At 51.7% G+C, this 20,561-nt stretch overlaps 1 long non-coding RNA gene across 1 annotated transcript in view; it reads left to right on the top strand.

Annotated features, from left to right (window-relative positions):
* Positions 1-2,069: 2,069 nt before the first annotated feature.
* Positions 2,070-20,561, top strand: part of LOC307178823 — a 96,987-nt gene continuing 78,495 nt past the window's right edge. The window contains exons 1-2 of the long non-coding RNA XR_013825284.1: positions 2,070-2,102; positions 4,942-5,922. This is a non-coding gene — a long non-coding RNA (uncharacterized lncRNA). The remainder of the gene's footprint in view (positions 2,103-4,941; positions 5,923-20,561) is intronic.

Below are 20,561 nucleotides of genomic sequence, written 5' to 3'. Positions count from 1 at the left end.
GGGGGAAGGGAACAACCTAAGAGGCAGTTGGGAGGCGGTTCTGAGCAGAGAGGATGTTGGGGGAATGAGGAAGCTGCTGGAGAGGGATGGTCCAGGGCCAAGTTTCAGGTCTTAAAGGACCAGATGCAGGATACAGTGCTGTGAGCCGAAATAGGAGAGCTAGGAGGGGACGCTGGTTGGAGGGATAGGTAAGTCCTGTATTGATTGTGCTTGGCTCTGCGAGAGGCACCTGAGGACAGATTCCTGCTCTCCGGGACCCCACACTGGGGATGGAGACCAGCGTGGCCACCCTTCTGGATAGAATGAACTTAGGGGGTACAAGGCATGAGCTAACAGGCTCAGGCTAGAGGGAGGGGCTGGGAACTTGGGGTGGGTTAGGTTTCAGAGGAAGACGGACATCCATGTGGATCTATATCCCACTGGCCTTTGGAAATATGGGTCTGTTGATCAAAGGAGAAGACCAAGGCCGAAGACAAAAAGTTGAGATTGGTCCCTACAACTGTCAGAGGAGGAATTGTGGAGGGAGAATGTGTAGCTTGAGGGTCATGGAGGAGCCATGGAGAGTCCTGGGCCATCTCACTTGGAGGCCATATGAAAGCGTGGTTAGGAGAGGGGTGCTTGACATGGTAACCCAATTCAAACCCTTCTTGTGTGCATGTAAAACTCTGTCCTTGAGCTTTCTCATCTTTAAATCAGGGAATGAATAGAACCGATCTCAAAGCATTATTGTAGGATGTAATGGGCTTGTGCTTTTATATGGGTACGGTACTCAACAGATGCTACCATTAATTACGGAAGGAGAAGAGATTGAAGGAGCAACTCAAAGGGATACCAAGGTGGTGCTAACTTTCTGAGGCCTTGGGAAGAGCAGGGGTTAAGAAGTGGAAAGTGTAAGGTCGGATCTTAACAAACGGCACCGCGAAACGGAGGAAAGCTTCAAGTGAGCTTTATTAGGGAGCGCTCCCGGCCGAGGTTCACTGGTCCGAGAGAAAGGGGCCAGAGAAGTCACTTGCCCCCGGGCGAGGGTTGGGCAAGATTTTATAGGGGAAGAAGGGAAAGGGGTGTGGTGAATCTGGGAGGGCGCAGGGTATTCCTTATTTGGTGGTCTTTTCGGGTATCCTGGGGGACCGTTAGTCCCGCCCCTCGAAAGGCAGGAAGGCTGGGCTGGGTTCAAAGTCCCCAGGTCAGTTCCTGGAACTGGGTGGTCCGGAATGTCTCCAGGGCAGTTACTGGAACTGGGTGGTCGGGAGAATTTCGGTCTGATGCAACCTGTGAATCTGATTTTGTTCCCCTGCCTCGGGCCAGTTGGCCTTACAGAAGGGAGTCCTCGTGTTATGGAGCAGCAGGTAGATGCCAGCTATGGAAAGTGCCTTATCACAGATAATTCGTACTAACTTAAGAGGGAGTTTCTGTTATCATCCTGACTCTGTGGTGGAACAAGCCCAAGGTCACAAGAGCATGACTTAAATTTCCTGTTCTGATCTAGACCTTGAGTCTTAAATGGCCCTTGGGTTGAAGGCTGGCCTCCCATGCGTATGGTCAGCTGGAGGAGACCTGCCAAGGCCAAGGCTCTACCAAATGCTGGTGACCTTGAGATGAACGAGCCTCTAGCCGTACCCTCAGTGAGCTCCCAGGATGAGGGTTCCTGTAGCCCCTTCCTCCACTGTACCATGTCCGATAAACCCCAGAAGGCCTGTCCAAGGACCAGACTCCACCCTGGCTTCAATGCCTTCTATGGCTCACTGTGGCCTCCAGCCCAGGAACTGAATCAGCTCTACCCCGCAGTCCTCTGTCTGCTTTCAGGGCCTTGTCTGTGTTCTGAGCCACTCCCCCAACCCAGCTTTGTTTCTCACTGCTGCCCAATCCTTACCTGGTGCCCTGGTCACACTGATCCCCTTCCTGCCTTATTAATACCCTTCATTCATCTTGGTCTTTTGGCCTGAAAGGCTGCCTCTGCCTCCACCGGCCACTGAAATCTCACCCACCCCCTCTCACAAGTCCAGCCTGCAGGAAACCTTCCCTGGCCACACATCCGTCCACACTGATCTTCTTCCCTTCTCTTTCTTCCTAGATTTAGAGATGGTCCCACAGCGTGACTCAAGGTGAGAGGTTATGCTTGGCTGATATCGTGTGTGTGTTTTGAGTTACATATGAGGATGGAAGCGCCTCGAGCTGGGATGGTAACTTAGCCATCTCTGGGATGCCCACAGTCCGCATGCTGAGAGCTATGGGGAAGTTCCAAAACCTCACCAAACTCGCGCCACTGTTTATGGCCATTTGGTGCCCAGGCCCAGCTCTGGGTGCTGTGGGAGAAAGAGTACTGGACCAGGAGTCAGGGTTTTGAGGTCTGTGCCATCCCACCCAACGCATCGCCAATGTCTGAGCAGATGGACTCTTCCGTCTGGCTTCAACCTCTACATCTGTAAACCAGGTTTGGTGTAGGACTAGGATCTCCCCAAGGGCCCTTCTGGTTACTAAGACCAGCATTCCTCAAATCTTAATACGCAAACAAATCCCCTGGAGATCTGGTTGAAATGCAGATTCTGATTCAATAGGTTTGGGGTGGGTCCTGAGATTTTTGCATTTCTAACAAGCTCCCAGGTGATGTTGATGCTGGTAGTCTGTGAACCATGCTTTGAGTTACAGTGGTCTATCTAGCCCCGTGGTTCTCACCCTGGCTGAAATGTAGAATGGTCTCAGAGGTTGCTGCTTCTCCTCGGCTATACTTTCCCTGTTAAACAAAATTAAAGTTCTTGTGGGGAGACCAAAAAGTGTGATGCTGGCTTGCACCCCGGGCCAGTTAAATCAGAATTTCTGGGGGTGGGAACCTGGCGTCAGTGTTGGTTAAATCTCCCCAGGTGAATCTGATTTGCAGCCAAGGTTAGGAACGGCTGCTCTACCTCCTGGGCAGAGAATTTAACAAGTTAGCTGTTTTCAGGTAAAGCTTTGGTCTTCTGCTGCCCCCTGGTGGCAGCACAGATTTCTAGCTCAAGATGATTTCTTCCAAAGGAGACAGGAGTATCAGGATAATGCTGCTGTCCAGGGTGAATGGGTTTCCCTGCACCTTCAGGACCCACTCTGCCATGAGCGAGGGTGTATAACCGCCATAATGGCCTGCAGAGAATGTGCAGAGAAACTTCTCTCGGCACGACACCTTTGCCCCTTTTCTCCTTTCCTGGGATGAATCCTCTTTCTTAGAGACAAAGGATGGTTTCAACTTTGCTGAATCCCCTGCATAAGAAATACTTCCCACGTATTGAATTCTCAAGTGTCCAGATTGTGGATAGGCTTGTGCAGGATTCAGGAAACCAAGTGCTCCTTGGCAGGGTCAAAGTGTGAGGGCTGGGAGAGTCACAGGAATCCATTCAGACACGGACCTTGTCAGAGAGGGGAGCTGCAGCCAGGAAAGGTGGGTGGCTTCTCTAGCTGGACAGCCACTGTGACCCATGGTGAATTAGGAGGGGAGGGAGGAATAGGAAGCAGCTGGGACAAGGGACAAGTGAGGAAGGGTATTGGCTGTGTATGTTCCATCCCCCACAAATGCCTTCCCCTCTCTCCATATCTGTCTTCCTGTGTTTCCTCCTCAAAGCTCAGCTCAAACACCTTGTCTGCCTTTAGAGCCCCTCCGATCCATTTCCCTGGTACTTTATCCTCCTTTCTACTCCCCCAGCCCACTGCACTCCATCAAATCTTTGTCTCACTATGTTTCCTTGGTTGTCTGCCTCACTCAAGAAATTCCATGGTGGGTGGAAGAGTGTCTTGTCATTTCCATCCCCAAAGTACTGGACCCAGTGGCTGGCCCGCATAAAGCCATCAATAGATGATGCTGGGTGGACACATTCAGGGCAGCAGTCAGAGAGACAAAGGGTCTTGTACACGGTGGACATGATTTTCTTATCGACTGGGATCTTGAGGGTTCCCCCAGGGGTGATGCAGAGCAAAAGGAAAATCTCCCCAGGAGGGGTTTGCTCTGAACCCAGCCCTCAGCTTTCCTGGGTGGGCACCACAAGAAATCTGACAGGTAGACCTAAGGTTTGGGTTACTTAGCAGTTAGCCACAGGGGGCGCTGTGGCTTCACCTAGATTCCTAGCTCTGGTGCCCTAGGCCTCTCCCTCTTGACCAGAATTGCTGACCCCAGTGGCAGGATGCCCACAAGCGGACTGCAGCAGCTCAGAGCCTCCCGGCATGGCTGTCTGCAGCTGGCTGGCTCCTCTCCAGACCGAGTGCAGTGGGGAAGGAGGAGTCCCGTCCACATAGCCTGCTCTGTGTGGGATGAGGAGGAAGAAGGTTCTGATGATGTCACCAGCTCAGGAATGCACTCTGGCCCAGGCCAAGAGCGCAGGTCTAGTCCCTACCTCACCGCTGACTTTGTGATCTTGACACATTCACTTCCCCTCTCTGGGCCTGTTTCTCCTCCATCAGATGGCAGGGTTCATCCCTTCCAGCCTAGGATGGAAAAAGCCACCCTTGCCCAGCTACAGGGATCTGACATCCAGTCAGGAAAAGGTGCTGGGACTGTTTTAGAACGAGCCTAAATAGGGTCCAGACGTGGGCAATATGCTACCTTTTCTGTAAGTTGTCAGAACCCACCGGGCAGGTATGACATGTTGATTTCTGGCTACACTAGTGTCCCATACCAGTAAGAAATATCCAGAGAAGGGATGCTCTGGTTATATAGTGCTTGTCCCAGAGGGGGAGTGGGTGACTGAAAGGAATAGCTGGGTAGTGGTCGGTGGGGGAGCTTAGCTTTAGAGTAATGTTTACTCATTTAAAAAACTGGTCTGGTGCTCATACGGCAAAGGGGTAACATCTGTAGAATCTGGTTGGCTGTTGTTTTCTGAAACAAAAATTTTAGATTTGAGTATGTGTATTTGCAAAGTAGAAGAAAAAAATGTGCCTCGGAATATAGTTTGCCTGAATGCTGTCTCTTCATTGTCACAGGCCTCTGGATGCAAAGGTGCCCTGCTGGGTGGTTTTCAACAGGAACCTGTGGATCAGACTAAAGTGTGACCACCAGGAAATGAAGACACGGGACGAGCCCTGGGGCATGAATGTCCAAGTCCGGCATCAGTCTCAGCCAGAGGAGGAGAGTGAGGTTGGTCCCTGCAGGACCGCTGGCCCGCCTCGTCCACAAGCAGCCTCTTGCTGTGAAACAAAAGCAGAGACAGACTGAGGGAACCGAGGAGCGGTTCAATGGAGGAAAAAATAAGGAAACCTCAGGGACTCGTCATTGCTCCTTGATTTCTAGGTATTGGCTGGCTGCTGGAGGGGCACAGAGAGGCTCCTGGCGGATGCTGTGAGCGGGCAAGTTTGGGGGACCCTAAATGCACAGGTGATGGGCCTTGGAAGTGACTTGCTCCATGAACCAGTAGCTCCTACAGGTGCTGCTGGCCACGTTCGCACGTGAGCGTGGTTGCGCAGGAACGGGAGCTGGCCCGCCATACTGGCATCTGCGAGAACCCGCGCGGCGCGAGAGGCGGGGCAGGGTCCTCTCTGCGCAGCCGCGGCGGCCCGTGGGAGGAGCTGCCCCTGCCCCACGCTACGTGTACGCTTCACGGCCCAGGCCCTGCCTCTGACCCCGAGAGCTGCCCTCCCTGGTGAGGGCCGTGACAGAGGGCCGGCCCGGCGCCTCGGATGCCTTCACCTCCCAGCCAGGGAAGGGCAGCGGCTGCGGAGGAGGTGCGAGCCGGATGGAAGCAGGGCTGGGATCGGAACGCCCCCCTCCCCCGTCGGCTGGGACCCCACCGCGCAGTTCCACGGTGGCCTCGGAACCCGGAGGGCCCGGGCCTGCGGCTCTGCCACTCAAGGGCTGTTTCACCTTGGAAAAGTTACCTAAACCTCGTTGTGTACCCCAGTCTCCTCCTCTGTCGCTTGGTGATCCTGAGTCCCGACCCGACTGGATGGCTGTGAAGTTTAAATGAGGTAATAAGTGCTGAAGGTTCTTTTGAGCGGGGTTTCTTTTACTTAGAAGGATTTTTAAAAATTTGGAAGACTCTCTAAAAAGAGTACTTGAACTCAGCATCCCTGGGTGCCTGGCATTGCGGGGCGGGGTGTGGGGGAGAGTTCATGAGTGGGCATCAGGCATCGCTGGCACCCTTCCACCGCCCCTTCAAGGCTGCGAACCTTTGTGTCTGTGTGTATAAACCCCGCCCCCGCCACCAGGGACAGGGCCTACTGAGTGAGGTGCTCAGAGGGACTCAAGAGAGCGGATGCCTAGGGGGGTTCGCGTGACTTTAGGACTGGCACTTCTCAGCCTCAGCAGTACTGACACCTGGGGCTGGATCGTTCTTTGTCATGGTTGGGGTGGGGGGTGCTGCCCTGTGCATCGTAGGATGATTAGCAGCGTCCCCAGCCCTCGCCATGAGATGCCAGGAGCATCCCTTCCGATTTGTGACAATCAAAAACGTTTCCAGACATTGCCAGATGTCCTCGGGGAGGGGAGTTGGGGACAAAACCGTCTCTGGTTGAGAACTACTGCTTTGCGGCGGTCCCTGTGGGGTGAGCCCTCAGAAAGCGGCTGTTAGGTGCTGTGTTGAGTTTAGCGAGATTACTTTTCGGAACCCCGGTGGTCTCTGCCTACTTCTGTGCCCCACCTGGAGGTTCCCACGAAGCCCCGGCAAGACGTTTTTTCAAAGTTGACGGACACAGACTTTTCAAACCCCGGCCCTTTCAGATATGAATTACTGGTTCCTAAAGCTGGTTGGGCAGCTGGATCGGCTGGAACTCGGTTTTTATTGTGTTTCTTTTCACTCAAACCCAAAGATTTTTTTTTTTTTTTGCGGTACGCGGGCCTCTCACTGTTGTGGCCTCTCCCATTGCGTAGCACAGGCTCCGGACGCGCAGGCTCAGCGGCCATGGCTCACGGGCCCAGCCACTCCGCGGCATGTGGGGTCTTCCCGGACCGGGGCACGAACCCGTGTCCCCTGCATTGGCAGGCGGACTCTCAACCACTGCGCCACCAGGGAAGCCCCAAACCCAAAGATTTTTAGAGCATTACACGCAGTGCTGTAAGTCACTCAGCCCTTTACTGTTAATTGACACCTGAGCTGCTATTAAAATTAAACAGTTATGTGGCGAACAAGGTCTTGAGGTAATCTTCTTGTGTGGTGAATACGTTTTTGTTTTTTAAATCACAAACTTCAGCAGTGGTAGTTGCTCATTCAGGGGGGAGACCAGAGAAGGGTTTTAAGGAGAAGGCCCAGCAGGGAACGGATGTGGCAGAAGAATTGGAAGCATTTGAGGTCCCCACTGTTTAGGAGGTGGTGTACAAGCACTGCACTTGCTGTGCCCTCAGACCAGGGCATCCTGGAGGCAATGAGGGTTTGGGGTCTTTTTTTTTTTTTTTTTTTAAATGATGACTCATCCTCCATAGCCGAATCAGGCTCGCCTCTCCTTTCCCTGCTTAACTCCTGGTATACCTGCTCTGACAGCTCCCCAGGAATCCCAAACGACTCGAGGATGTGTTGCTGCTCAGGAGTGAGGAATGTTCCTCCAGACTTTGGAAGCTTTTCCTCTGAATGCTCATGTGGCCTGCTTCGGGCAGTCATTCAGTTGTGGGTCTACCAGCCAGAGATTCCCTCATTGTTGGGACTGTGATGCCCGGTACCAGGCAGCAGAAGCAAGCTTTGGAAATGCTGTGGGTGCAACAAGGAGCACCTCTGGGTGAGGGAACTGAGTGCTGGCTTTTGCCTTGAGTCGCCCCTGCGCTCTGTGGGATTTGGGGATCTTGGCAAAGACCCCAGGCGTCAGCATCAGCGTGAAGTTGGGCTGTGGGAGGTACGTGTCTGTAGCGTTGAGTGTGGCCATTTGAGTCCCCGTTCCCATTTTGTGGACCTGGACGGTCATCTGCCCAGCTGGCCCTGTGAGCTCGGTGATGAAGATTCCATCTAGTGCCTTGTGACACCACGGCTTTGCCACGATACATGTAATGTACGCAGAGGCATCTGGAGTTGGTAAGGTGTGTGCACCCTGGCAACGTTGCTGGCTGCTTTAAAGCATGGCGGTGGTTCTCTGCAGCGCGAATGTGGCCGTTATCAGGGGAGTCTCTAAACGGTGCCGCTAGGATGTTGAGGGCTGCGTGATATAGACCAAGTCGATGTTGCAGGTCATCATCAATGTGTGGGTTCAGAGATTCTGGTTTTCCATGTAAGTGTGGTAGCCATGGAGCTGGGGCTGTCAGGCTTGCAGTTAATTGCAAATAGCACCTCTTCAAGCTGGTCACACTGCACCAAGGATTGTGGTATGAATTGTCATAAGAGTGTGGAAGCCTCTCATTTGCTATTAGACAGCAGAGCCGATGCTGGAGTATGTCCAGTCTCCACAGGTGGGGCCACAGTCTTCGAATTCTCACTGGGAAGAGCCAGGGAGGATTGCTGAGGAAGATGATGATTGAGTTGGCCCTGGCTTGGCTGTGTTTGTGGGAATCAAGTTGGTTCTCCTTTGATGCTGTGACACAGTGGCTCTTCTCCACGTATTTGCAGAAGTGAAAGGTTTCAGCAAAGCACAGATATGTGGTCAGGAGAGACCTCAGAGGAGCCCAGGACAAGGTGTAGGGGCTTCCTCTGCAGGCCCGGACCCAAGTCCAGGCTGAACTCCTCCAGTGAGGGATGAGGAGGGGCTTGTAGGCTGACTCATTGTTGGTGGTGGGAAGAGGCAGTTTAGCCAGTGGCCTTCACAGTGGTCAGACGGTTGTTTAAAACGCAAACCTCAGATTGTTCTTACTGGGCAGGCGGGGGAGGGGAGCACAGTTTGTATTTTCTCAGTAGGTCTAAGGCGAACCATAGGTGGAAGGATGCAGGGGGCACAGGAGGTCTTCCCGGGGGGCGGGCATCTTTGTCTCTGTGATCATGGAGATTGTGGAAATGACACGTGGCCTGTGACATCCATCTCTCTAGAAGAGAAGGGTTTCTCGCATCTGTTGGTGGGACTCCACTGAACCAGCCAGGAGGCAGGCACCGCACTGGAGGGCTCAGGTGACCCCTGGGAATGGTTGTCAGGGCTTCCGGTCTGGGCCGGGCTCCTTCAGCAGGAAGAGAAAGGCCCCACAGGTTGGCCTATTATTGATACTGGGAGCAAGACTTCGCCTGTTTTGGTGGCTGGGCCAGAGGAACTCTCTGGTCGTTGAGGGCATCTTCCAGGAAGTTTCTGGTGGACGGCTTACTTCTTGGAGCTGTTTCAAGAGACAGGGCTTGTTGAAGAGTCTCTCTGTTTCTTGGAGTGCTTGTCCTAAAACGTGTCTCAAGTTGGCAATTCCCACCTTCTCTGTGGCAAGAGCTCTTTTAACATCCTGTTCCCAGAACACGAGTTTGTGGCTTTCCTGTTTAAGAAGGCAGTTGTACATTTTAGAGGACCTTTTCTTGTTTTTCTAATTTTTTCTCCAGGTCTTGGATTTTCTGCTTTTTCCTTTTCACTTCCTCAAGCCGCTTCTGCTGTTTCTCCACTCTGATTGGCTGTCTGTGCACCAGCACAGACTCGTGGCTGACGGCCTTCATTAAGGCCTGCGTGGTTTTGCCTTCATTTTCCAGGGGAGCATTGGCCAGATGCAGGGAACACTTGCCCCCTTCACTGTTCCCCTTCCTCTTCCAACACTTGCCTGCTGGACACATATCTCGTCTGGGATTGGAAGGCTGCATCTTTTTCAAACCATTCCCTTTCTTCCCGATTTGCTTGTGTTGTAGAGCCATGACTTGCTGCCGGTGGCCTTCTGAAGGCCCATGTGATGCTCCTCTTGCTTTTTCGGCAGAGCGTGGGCTGCGCACCTTCCTTGTCTCTCTGCTGTGGCGCAGCGATGCCTCCTCTCTCCATCTGGATGGGCAGGAGGCTGCCTCTTCCAAACCCTTGTGGGCAGTATTTTGTCTTGGGATCGTATTTGTCACGATGGGACTCATCAGACTTCGGATTTTCTCATCCTGGGATTCAACTACCTTCTGACTTGGGGTGCATTGGATGCTGGGGTGGGGGAACAGGGCAGGGGGTGGGTTGTGAGCCATGGGAAATGGCACCAGGAAGTTGGGGTTTTTACCCGCCAACTGCAGTCTCTCAGTTGAGGGATGCTCTGCAGGTGGTAACTCTCCGGGTCTTGTGGCCTCCCTGCCTTTTTGGGTCCATTTCTTTTCCCCTGTATACTTCTGCCTGGGGCTCTTCAGCTCCTCGCCAGTTAATCCGGCTGTGGTTTCAGCTGCTTAGTCTTTGATGCGATAACCTACTTCAGAGGAGTGCCTCCTGACTCCAGTGATTCTCATGAAACCAGAGGCCAAGAAAGGGGAGTCCTGAGCAGCAGCCGTCTTCCTTCAGGACTTAGAAAGGCCACCTTTGGGGTGAGATGAGCCATCCTCCTCTAGGCTGCGGCTCTGGGGACCGCTGGAGCCCCTTCAGTGTCATCTCTCTGTTTGCTGACATGTCCCTGGGGGACGTGCTGCCCTGTCCATACCTGCCCCAAAGCCGGGGCCTGCTATGCAGGCTTTTGTGATTCAGAGCGTAGTTTTGTGGTCACAGAGGACTCTTCACAGCTTCACTTTGGTTTATTAAAATTAACATTCAGGATCCTTGCTTTTCGTTAACCGTTGAGCTCCATTTGCAATTTCTGCTCTAACAAGTGTTAGTGATCCCTTTTACGGGGAGTTGATGAGATTCTGGGCCCCGTTGGGGGCCGTTAGCGATGAGAGCCCATCCCCTGCTCATGACAAGCTGATGGGTCACAGACTGGGCTGCGCAGGTGGGCCTCTGTCTTGTTCTGCCCCAGGCTGGTGGTCGATGAGCTCGTTTATGTCTCCGTGTCCCGGGGGCAGGGGCTGGCTTTTGGAGTGTGCAACCTGAGCGGCCACACGGGACCCCACGCTTGGTGTGATGCTCTGCTGTCGTTGCCTTGAAATTCTTCATACTTTTTTGAAGAAGGAGGCCCCGCATTTTCTTTTTAGCACTGAGCCCTACAGATCATTTACCTGGTTGGTCCTGAAGAGGGGCAGTTACAGACCACAGCGCGTCCCTGGAATATTACTGAGGGCAGTGAGGGAAGAAGAGGGGACAGGTCACTGGAGAAAGAGTTGTGCAGAGAGCCTGGGACTGCGGAGAGAGAGTGGAGGGTGGGCACAGAGGGACAGGGAGAGGGGCCGCCTTAAAATCAACGGGATGAATAGGATGAGAGGTTAGGCATTTTGTATGGGACTCAAAAAGGCAAGAACACCCCTGTGATTATTTGTCTGCTGGAAGTGTTGGCCATCCCCTCGACCGGGAGCCTTATCCGGGCAGGTCTGTTGTGGTTCTTCATTATATAAACCCCAGCGTGCGTGTAGCTCATAGCCTGTGGTTAATGCTCCAAACAGTAGTCATCAAACAATGACAAACTTCGTAACCAAGCTGAATGACAGTGAAATCTGTTTCTTTGACAAGCAGCCAGGTCCCCGTTGTCGGCCAGGGCACTGGTTAAGCGGAAACCAGCAGGTCCTCCGGCGTTGATCACTGCTATTTCCATGGTTGGTTTGATGTGATGGAGCACATGCCCTTTGGGACATATCCATGGGATGTGAGCTGGTGGCACTGACCCCATGGATCGCTCTGCACCTTTTGAAGAAGTTTCCTCTCTCAGCTTCTGGCCCTCCAGTCTGGATTCTGTGTGTCTCTCCTGGGTTCCTTTTTCCTCTGCCACCCCTCACCGCAGGCACTGTGGCGCTCCAACTCGTGCACCTTTTAAAAACATCCACTTAACAGGATGACAGACAGCGTGGTTGGTCCCTCCAGCCACTTTTGTCACTTCCTGCCTATTTCCGTGTTAGGTACAGGCTTCCCACCCGGCCAGCACTCCCACCCTTATCCCTGCAACTGAACAACCCCTTTGGTCCATGTAGGTGGTCTGTACATGATAAATATGCTTGCATTGCCTCTCTGGTATCTACCCAGTCCTACCTGCCTTCCCTCCCCTGGGGGCTCCTCCCTCCAAGGCCAGCTCTCCCTTGCTCCTCTCCATGTGTGGATGTGCTGGAGAAAATCCTCCAGGATGAGGCCCCTCCGGGAAGATGACGATGCTAGGAGCCAGGACAGGGTCTCTGTGTGGTGTCAGCTGTGTCCTGGGCAGCTGCAGCTTCCTGTGGGAGGGGACATGGGAGCCTCTGGGGCCTAGGGTGAATTTCAGCGCCCTTCTCGGTTTGTGGCAGTTTATTGTCTGTGCAAGGCCCCTGCCTTGTTTCAGGCCCTCTGAATGAGGTTTCCCACTCCCATGCCTCCCTCTCCCACCGTAGGCCACCCTTCTGGAACACTCAGTGGATGTGTTTTGGTTGTCTTAATGCTCTAACAGAGCATCGATGCTGTCTTGTAAGTACTTTTAATTCGCATAGGTGGTATTGTTACGCCATTTCTTAATCTGTTTCCTTTCGCACTCAACACTGTTTTTGGATGTGGTTTTCCCCTCTACATTCTTAAAACTCATTTGAGATTACCCAGAGAGCTTTTGTTTATGTGGGTTAAAACTCTCAATACTACTTACTGCATTTGAAATCAGAATGGAGACATTAAAAAAATTACTTATTTATTGAGTCATTTGAAAATAGCAATGATGAACACATTGTATGTTAACATAAATAACATTTTATCATTATTATGAAAATAGTTTTGACCCCGCAGACTCTCTGTCCTACAGTAAAGTATCAGTCTGTTCCAGAAAGTGAAAGGGCACCGTGAAGGACAAGGTCTGGAAAGTGAAAGTGAATTTCATTTGTATTACTTTATAATACCTTTGTCTGAAAAGAAAGGGTGAAATATATTCTGTTTTAGCAAAGTTCGCTCAGGTTGGGTGGGCTTGCCTCCTTGGTTCACTGATTAATACCATTGCCTACAATACAGAAGGTTATTCTCGATAGCAGAGATTCTGTATCCCACCAGAAAACTTTTTGGTGCTTTACTTTGAATTCGCTGTGTCCTAGAATAGACCATTTTACACCACAAAAAATAGAAACTCCTCACTTACGAACAAGCTATGTGTATAATTCTGTTTATTTTACTTAATTTTTTCACAATCAATGCCTGCATAGGCATTTTAAAAGAAAGTTAAGGTATTATTCACCTTTGTAGAGAGTATAGGTCAGTGGGTTTTAGTATGTCATTAGGTTGTGCGACCGTCACCACTATCACCACTATCTAATTCTGCCTAATTCCAGAACATTTTCTTTTTTTTTTTTTAAAGACTTTTTTCGATGTGGACCATTTTTTAAAAAGTCTTTATAGGGCTTCCCTGGTGGTGCAGTGGTTGAGAGTCCGCCCGTCGATTCAGGGGACAAGGGTTCGTGCCCCGGTCCGGGAAGATCCCACATGCTGTGGAGCGGCTGGGCCCGTGACCCATGGCTGCTGAGCCTGCACGTCCGGAGCCTGTGCTCCGCAATGGGAGAGGCCACAACAGTGAGAGGCCCGCGTACCGCAAAAAAAAAAAAAAGTCTTTATAGAATTTGTTACAATATTGCTCCTGTTTTGTTTTGGTTTTTTGGCCACGAGGCATGTGCGATCTTAGCTCCCTGACCAGGGATCCAACCTGCACCCCCTGCACTGGAAGGCGAAGTCTTAACCACTGGACCTCCAGGGAAGTCCCTCCAGAACATTTTCAGAATGCAACCCCGTCCGCATTAGCAGTCACTCCTCAATACCGCACCCCGCCACCCCAGCCCCCGAACCACTGCCCCAGCCCCTGACAACCATTAGTCTACTTTTGGTCTCAATGGATTTGTCTGTTCTGGACATTTCATGTGAATAGAATTGCACAGTATGGGGCCTTTTTTGTGTAACTTCTTAGTATGATGTTTTTGGGTTCATCCGTGTTGTAGCATGTATCAGTACTTCGCTCCGTTTTATGAGTGGTTAATATTCCAGTGTATGGATGCACCACATTTTATTTATCCATTCATCAGTTGATGGGCATTTGGTTTGTTTCCACTTTTTGGCTATTATGAACAATGCTGCTGTGAACATTTGTGTGCAAATTTTTATGTGGATGTATGCCTTCAATACTCTTGGGTCTGTTTACTTTTATTTTATTTATTTATTTATTTTTTTTTGCGGTACGCGGGCCTCTCACTGCTGTGGCCTCTCCCGCTGTGGAGCACAGGCTCCGGACGCGCAGCCTCAGCGGCCATGGCTCACGGGCCCAGCAGCTCTGCGGCATGTGGGATCCTCCCAGACCGGGGCACGAACCCGTGTCCCCTGCATCAGCAGGCAGACTCTCAACCACTGCGCCACCAGGGAAGCCCGGGTCTGTTTACTTTTAAATGTTGTTAATTAAGTGGGTAACCAAGGATTAAATTCTCAGGCACCCATGATCATATATTAATCAAGTGTCTATATCCCTTCTGGTAACTCTTTAGATTCTCCCTTTTCAAATAATTTAATAAATATAGAAAAAAAGAGAAAACTTTCAAGATATCTTTTACACCTACTATGTTCTTTGAGATTTCTCAGAGGAGCCCTGGAAAATCACAAAGATTTGTTTTTGCATCTTATCAAAAGAGAGTGCCAGAAAGAATTAGGTTTGTTTGATGTGTTACTCTTACAAGATTTGCACAAGAAGACTTGTCAGATCAGAGAACGTTTTTGGCCTTCCTGAGGTTATGCTTATACAGATGAAATGTTAATGTAAGTAGTTTAGAAATCGTGTGGTTTATGGAAGCTCCTCGTGATTTGTCAGGGCCTCACTGCCCATATATTTTTACCCTCGGGAAAGCCTCACCTAAAGTCTCATGGAATCATTCCGTACGATAGCCTGAGAGAGAAGTTTACTCTCCTCCATTTTGATCTTATTGGTTAGAGTAATCAATTAACCACAGCCATGAAGTCTGTGTCATCTTAGAGATGTTTTCGTTTAGTCTGGTGTGTGCCTGAAGGCTCTGCTCTAAGCTGCAGGGTGCGGCGTGTGTCATCAATTTAAAAGGACAGTCTTAGAGCCTTGTGATAAAGACTGTACCAGGTGCTTCAAACCGTTCATACTTTATATAAAGAAAAGACTCTTGGGTGCAGGCTTCTGAGCTGACGTCAGTTAAGCAGCTCTCAGACTATAAACGTGGATCGAGTCAGGATTTCCAGGACTCTTTTTGGTCCAGAAGCAGATGGCTTCATGAAAGCAGACTGCTAATCCAAGATCCAGTGGAACAAGAATGAATTACAGAGCACTGCATGGAGGGATGTGGGAATTTCATTGTGGTTATTTTTTAAAACTGTCGGTAATGTTGTTTTAACACTCAGCTTACTGGCTCTATAAGGAAGCCTTTTTTCTTGTTCAGCTCCCTGTCATCCGCAACAATTTAGTAGATTCTGCTTTTGTAAGCGGGGGTAAGACATTTAAAAATGATACTCAGTCTACACTGGTGTGCAGTGGGATCTCACAGTGGCATTTCCCTAATGGCTGATGATGTCAGTTGTCTTCGATGTGTTTGTTTGCCATTTATAAACGCTATTCAGTGAGATGTCAGGGGGTAAGATTTTGAAGGAGGCTTGCACACCGTTCGCTCCAAGCTTCCCATTCTACAGATGGGGAACTTGAGACCAACAAAGGGGCTGTCTGGCCAAGTTCTCCCGGTTGACTATGATCTCTGAGTGGAAACAAAGGACAGGCGTAAGGAGGACCGAGCACCCTGATCCAGGCTTCTGGGTGGTTTCTAGGACCCCCCTCGTGGGCCCGGTGTGTGAGGTCAGCTCCTGGGCCCTGGCAGACAGAACTGTCCCTTGGGGTGTCTGCCAAGTTTGGAGGACTCCCATCCCCGAAGGAGGATGCGGTGCACCAGGTGGGCGCCTGGTGGGCGACTTCCCAAATTTGGAACCAGCTGGGTCCCCGTGAGTCCTGGGGCAGCCACAGAACACACAGCAGAAAACGGAGGAAGCCTCCTGCGCTACGGCCACAACAGACATCATCCCCACGGCTGCCAGTTAGCGAGACCCCGTGCCGGGCACCGTGCGAAGCGTGTGTGTGACTAGCATCCGCTGGCTCCTCACAGAAACACTCGCAGGAAGATATATTCTTACCCATATTTCATAATGTGACAGGAACACAAATACCGAGTAGGTGGGCCTCTGTTTTATGTTTTGTTTTGTATTCACTTCCTGTTGGCTGCTGTAGCCACTTACCACAAACTTGGTGGCTTAAAACGACACAAATTTATTACCTTACAGCTCTGGAGGTCAGAAGTCCAAAATGGGTTAAAATTGAGGTGTCGGCAGGCCTGCGGGGCTTCTGCAGGCTCTAAGGGAGAATGTTTTCCCGCCTTTCCTAGTTTCTAAACGCTTCCCGCTTACTGCATCCTTCTGACTCTGGGTTCTGCCTGCCTCTTTCACATCCAAGGACCTTTGTGATTACTCTGGGCCCACCTGGCTAATCTGAGATAGTCTCCCTGAAGTCAGCTGACTAGCAACCTTAATTCCTTCTACAGTCCCAATTCCCCTTCGCCATGGAAAATAACGTATTCGCTACATCCGAGGATTTAGGGCTCAGACATCTTTGGGGCCACTATTCTGGGGAGCTGAGGGGTGCCAGGTGAGGAGGAGGCTGGAAGGAATGGTGCCCCCAGGTGTGTGGGTTGGGCAGGTGTGGGCAGGACAGTAGAGTGTGAGCACCGCCCTGGAGGACCTACCTTCTAGCTGGGGGAGCATCTGAACACACGTCAGGGCACGTCGTCATGTGCTATGGGGAAAAACATTCCTGGTGGGGAGGGGTTATGGGGCATCGGGTGGGGGGTGAGTGGGTTGCAGTTTAATCAGGGTGGGCCTCACTGAGGAGGTGACGGTTGAGCCAGGACCAGAAGGAGAAGAAAGGAGTTGCAAAGCAGCCTGGGAAAAGAGAGTGATGTCCAGCCTTGCACAAGCTGGTCCTGTCTGGTCCTTGAGCTTTACCCTCTGAGCTTCCCCCCTCTGAGCTTCAGCTCTCAAGAGACTTGCAGTCCCCCCAGTTGAGCATGGCTTCCTCTGGCTCTGGTGCCACTGTGGACGCTGACGTTTTAACTGCCAGGCATTCTCACCAAGGAATTCACCCCCACCCCCAATCTAGGGACCTCTTGCTGTGCTTTCTTCTGACCTACCACTTACCGTGCGGACTTGCTAGTTTCCTCGTCTCTCAGGCCCAGGAGCCTTTAAGCTCTCGGCAGCCAGGGACTCTCCTCTTCACTGCTGTGTCCCCAGCACCTAGCGTCTGTCTGTCTCATGGATGTTTGTTGAAGGTCCACAATGTGAATGTGCAGTCTGGTTTCCGTTGGTGTCCCGACAGACACCAAATGCCAGGCAGCGTGTCCCAGATCCCAGTTACCCCCCGACCCATCCCCAAACCTGCTCCTCTCCTGTCTCGGTTAATGGCACCCACCACGCACCCAGTGGCTCCAGCTAGCAGCCTCGGAGTCATTTCTTGACTCCTGTTTTTCTCGCGTGTCACGTATCTAGTCCTTAGCAAGCCCTTTTGATTCAATCCTAGAAACAGGTCCAGAATCTGCTATTGCTGTCACCTCCCCCACTTCCTTGGCCCAAGTCATCAGCGTTTCTCAGTGGCCCTGGTGCGTCAGCCTCCTAACTGGCGCCTCTGCTTTCTCCCTTGCCTCCTATAGTTTAGTGTTGACACAGGAGCCAGAGTGACCTTGAAAATAAATCATGTCACTTCTCTGATGATCTCCCCCCTCAGTGGCTTCCTTTGACACAGTAAGATCCGAAGTCCTTTTTGTTGTGGCCTCCACCTGGCCTCACCTGTTTCCCCAGCCCCATCAACTGTTCACCCCCTTCCCTCATTCTGCCCAGCCCCAGTGACCACATTTCTGAGCATGCCCGGAACTCTCCCACCTCAGGGCCTTTGCACTGGCTGTTTCCTCCATCTGGACTCCCTTCCCCAAGATGGCAGCAAGGTCCACTCCCTCACCTCATTCACATCTCTTCTTGAATTTCACCTATTCAGAGAACCTAAAATAGTGCCTCCCTCCCCTCTTCCTATCTCTTTCCCTTGTTGAACTTCAGAGCACGTATCACAACTTTATGAACATTTTAATCTATGTATTGTCTTTTTCACCTTAGAGTATAAGCTCCATGAAGGTACTCAACAAATACTTATTATTGAACGAAGGTGCCCATGGGAGTGGCACCCAAACTGGGAAGCCAGGGAGGGATTCCCAGAGGAAGGGGCAGTCCCTTTGTTGCTGCTGCCAAAGGGGGCGTGTGGGCCACACGTTCAGGGGTGCACCAGATACACAAAAGGGAGGCTCCTTGTGGGATCATGTGTTCCCCGAGGGTCAGGGCCATGCCCTCTCAGTGCCACCGAGCCTATCCGCTATGTCTTTGTCTTCCTTCCGTCTCCCCATGCAACCTGTGGTAGAAAGTAGTTGTCAGGAAAATTACATTATTGACAGTTTGCTTGGGGAAAGAACTGCAGTGGTCCAAACCATTTTGGGTTCTTCCCAGTGACCTGGCACCTTGTGGATTTGACCAGCCTGCTCTCTCGGCCCTGAGATGCAACTAATTCCAGCTAATCGAGTTAGTTGTATGACACTGCTCTCTTCCTTGGGACTTACTAACTGGACTTGGTGTTCCTGGGCATTTTCCTTTTTCTTCATAGCCTGTTTCTGCTGGTCTTTGTGTTAGAAGGTGAGGCTGTTGATAGAGTTGCCTGGAGAAACTCAAGACAAGAGAAAGGTGCTGGACCTCACAGGGGTGGGGCCGTTCCTGGGGTGGTCCTGGGAGGCTAGGGTAGAAGACAGGTGTCCCCCTCCAAAATACAGAGTTAGATGGGTTTGTGCCTGGCTTTCGGTAATCTTTCCAAAGGGAATTTTGTGAATGGAGAATGTACTCGGGAGACAGTTGCCTTTAAGTTTGAAATCTCTGCGTCTGCATGGGACTGCTCTATTTTGGACTTTGGTCTCAGGTCCCAAGGCTCTATGTGGAATGGGAAATTCCACTCAAGGGCATGGAGCTGGGCTAGGATCTTCCGCTGAAGGGTTGTGTTTAGAGCTCACCAGCTCCTAACGCACCTGTGAGTCAGGCAGCAACAAAGTCTGGTGTCCACAAGAGAGAAAGAAGAGGGTGAAATGAATCCCAGATGCCACCCCACGCTCCCTGTCACCCCAGCCCCTGTTCCCCTGGCGTGGGCTCCTAACACAGGAGAGAGTCAGCACAGCCCTGAGGACGGCACGGCACTGTGATGGCCTTAGCATCACCCTCCCCTCTCCCTTTGTCTCAATAGACGGATACCTGCATTCACAATGAACTAAACGGGCTTCTGAAAGACCAGGTGTCCCTGACGGCATGAGTTTCCCCTTCTGCTGAATAGAGATCGTGCCTGGGAGAAAGGGCTCCCAGGCCCTTTCCCTTTCCAGCAAATCTGGGTCCCGGAGTTGCAACCAGGTAGAAAAGGACCCACCTCTGCCCCTGCATGGATCCCAGGCTGTGGCAACCGCTCCACCCCATCTTGCCTCGGGGGCTTTGAGGGGAAGCCCAGGCAGAGCAGTGTGTGTCGGGAGGGCAGGTGTGAAGCTATAGACTGGGCTACAGCGCCTCATCCTGGGAGATGCTGGCCGAGGACACCTAGGGATGATAGGGTGGGGGGCTGCGCTTAGTGGACAGGAGATCCCCTGGTAGGATACATAGGGGTGGCAGGGAAGTCGGTATTAGGCAGTGCAACAGGGCCTCGTGGGAGCTGGTGGCTGGTTCCCCTTCCCCTCACTCCGTTTCTGTCTCTTTCTCTCTCTCTCAGTCTCTGTCCTTCCTCCCTTCCTTCTTTCCTGTGTTTTTCTCTGCATCTTCTCTCCACTACTCTCTGACTCTCCCGGGCTCTTGGTTCCTACTCTTCTCAGTATCACTTCGGGCTTGGTTTTGGATTGCTGTCGTGCCACCTCTCGCCCCCAAAGCTGTATCACCACCCAGCTTCAATGCCACACATTCTGCCTGACAGCCCTGGCTCTCAACCTCAGATTCCAGGAGACTCTAGGGGCCCCGCCTGGACCAGATGTCCACTCTCGGCCCCGTCAGCTGTGGGCAGGCAGACAGAGGTCAGGTGGCTCTCCGGCTGCAGCATCCAGGGGGTGAACAGGACAGGCTCTCTCAGAAAGGGGCGTGGCTGGGAAAGAAAGGAGGCGTAGATTCGACCCACAGGGCTCTATTGCTCCAGGTGAGTTCCTGGTTATTGAATGGACACTTCCAAAGTGACTTAACGTCTTTGAGCTTTAGTTTCTTCATCTGAAAATCGTATCCATCGCAAGGATTGTTGCGACGTTAAATGAGGTAATGTCAAAACAGTCAGTATCTGATAGCATTAAAAAAAAATCAGGTATCTCTCTGTTCTAGGATCCCAAAGAGTTCTGTGCACCCAAAGGCCATGCTGGCCCTATACCAAAGGGCATCTGATATGTGGCTGTGGGGCAAATTGCATTTCGAGGGGGAGAAGTTAAGTTCGTGGTGCCTGGAACTCCTGGGTGGAGGTCCCCCCTGCTGGGTGGAGATCACCTCGTCCCACGGTTGCCACAGGCCATTGGTAGCCCTACTGTAAAGAATGTGGATCCAGGGAATTCCCTGGCGGTCCAGTGGTTAGAACTCCGAGCTTCCACTGCAGGGGGCTCGGGTTCAATCCC

This window comes from Stenella coeruleoalba (genome assembly GCF_951394435.1).
Source record: "Stenella coeruleoalba genome assembly, chromosome: 20".
Classification (NCBI taxonomy): Eukaryota; Metazoa; Chordata; class Mammalia; order Artiodactyla; family Delphinidae; genus Stenella; species Stenella coeruleoalba.
This window is presented reverse-complemented; position numbering and strand designations above follow the sequence as displayed.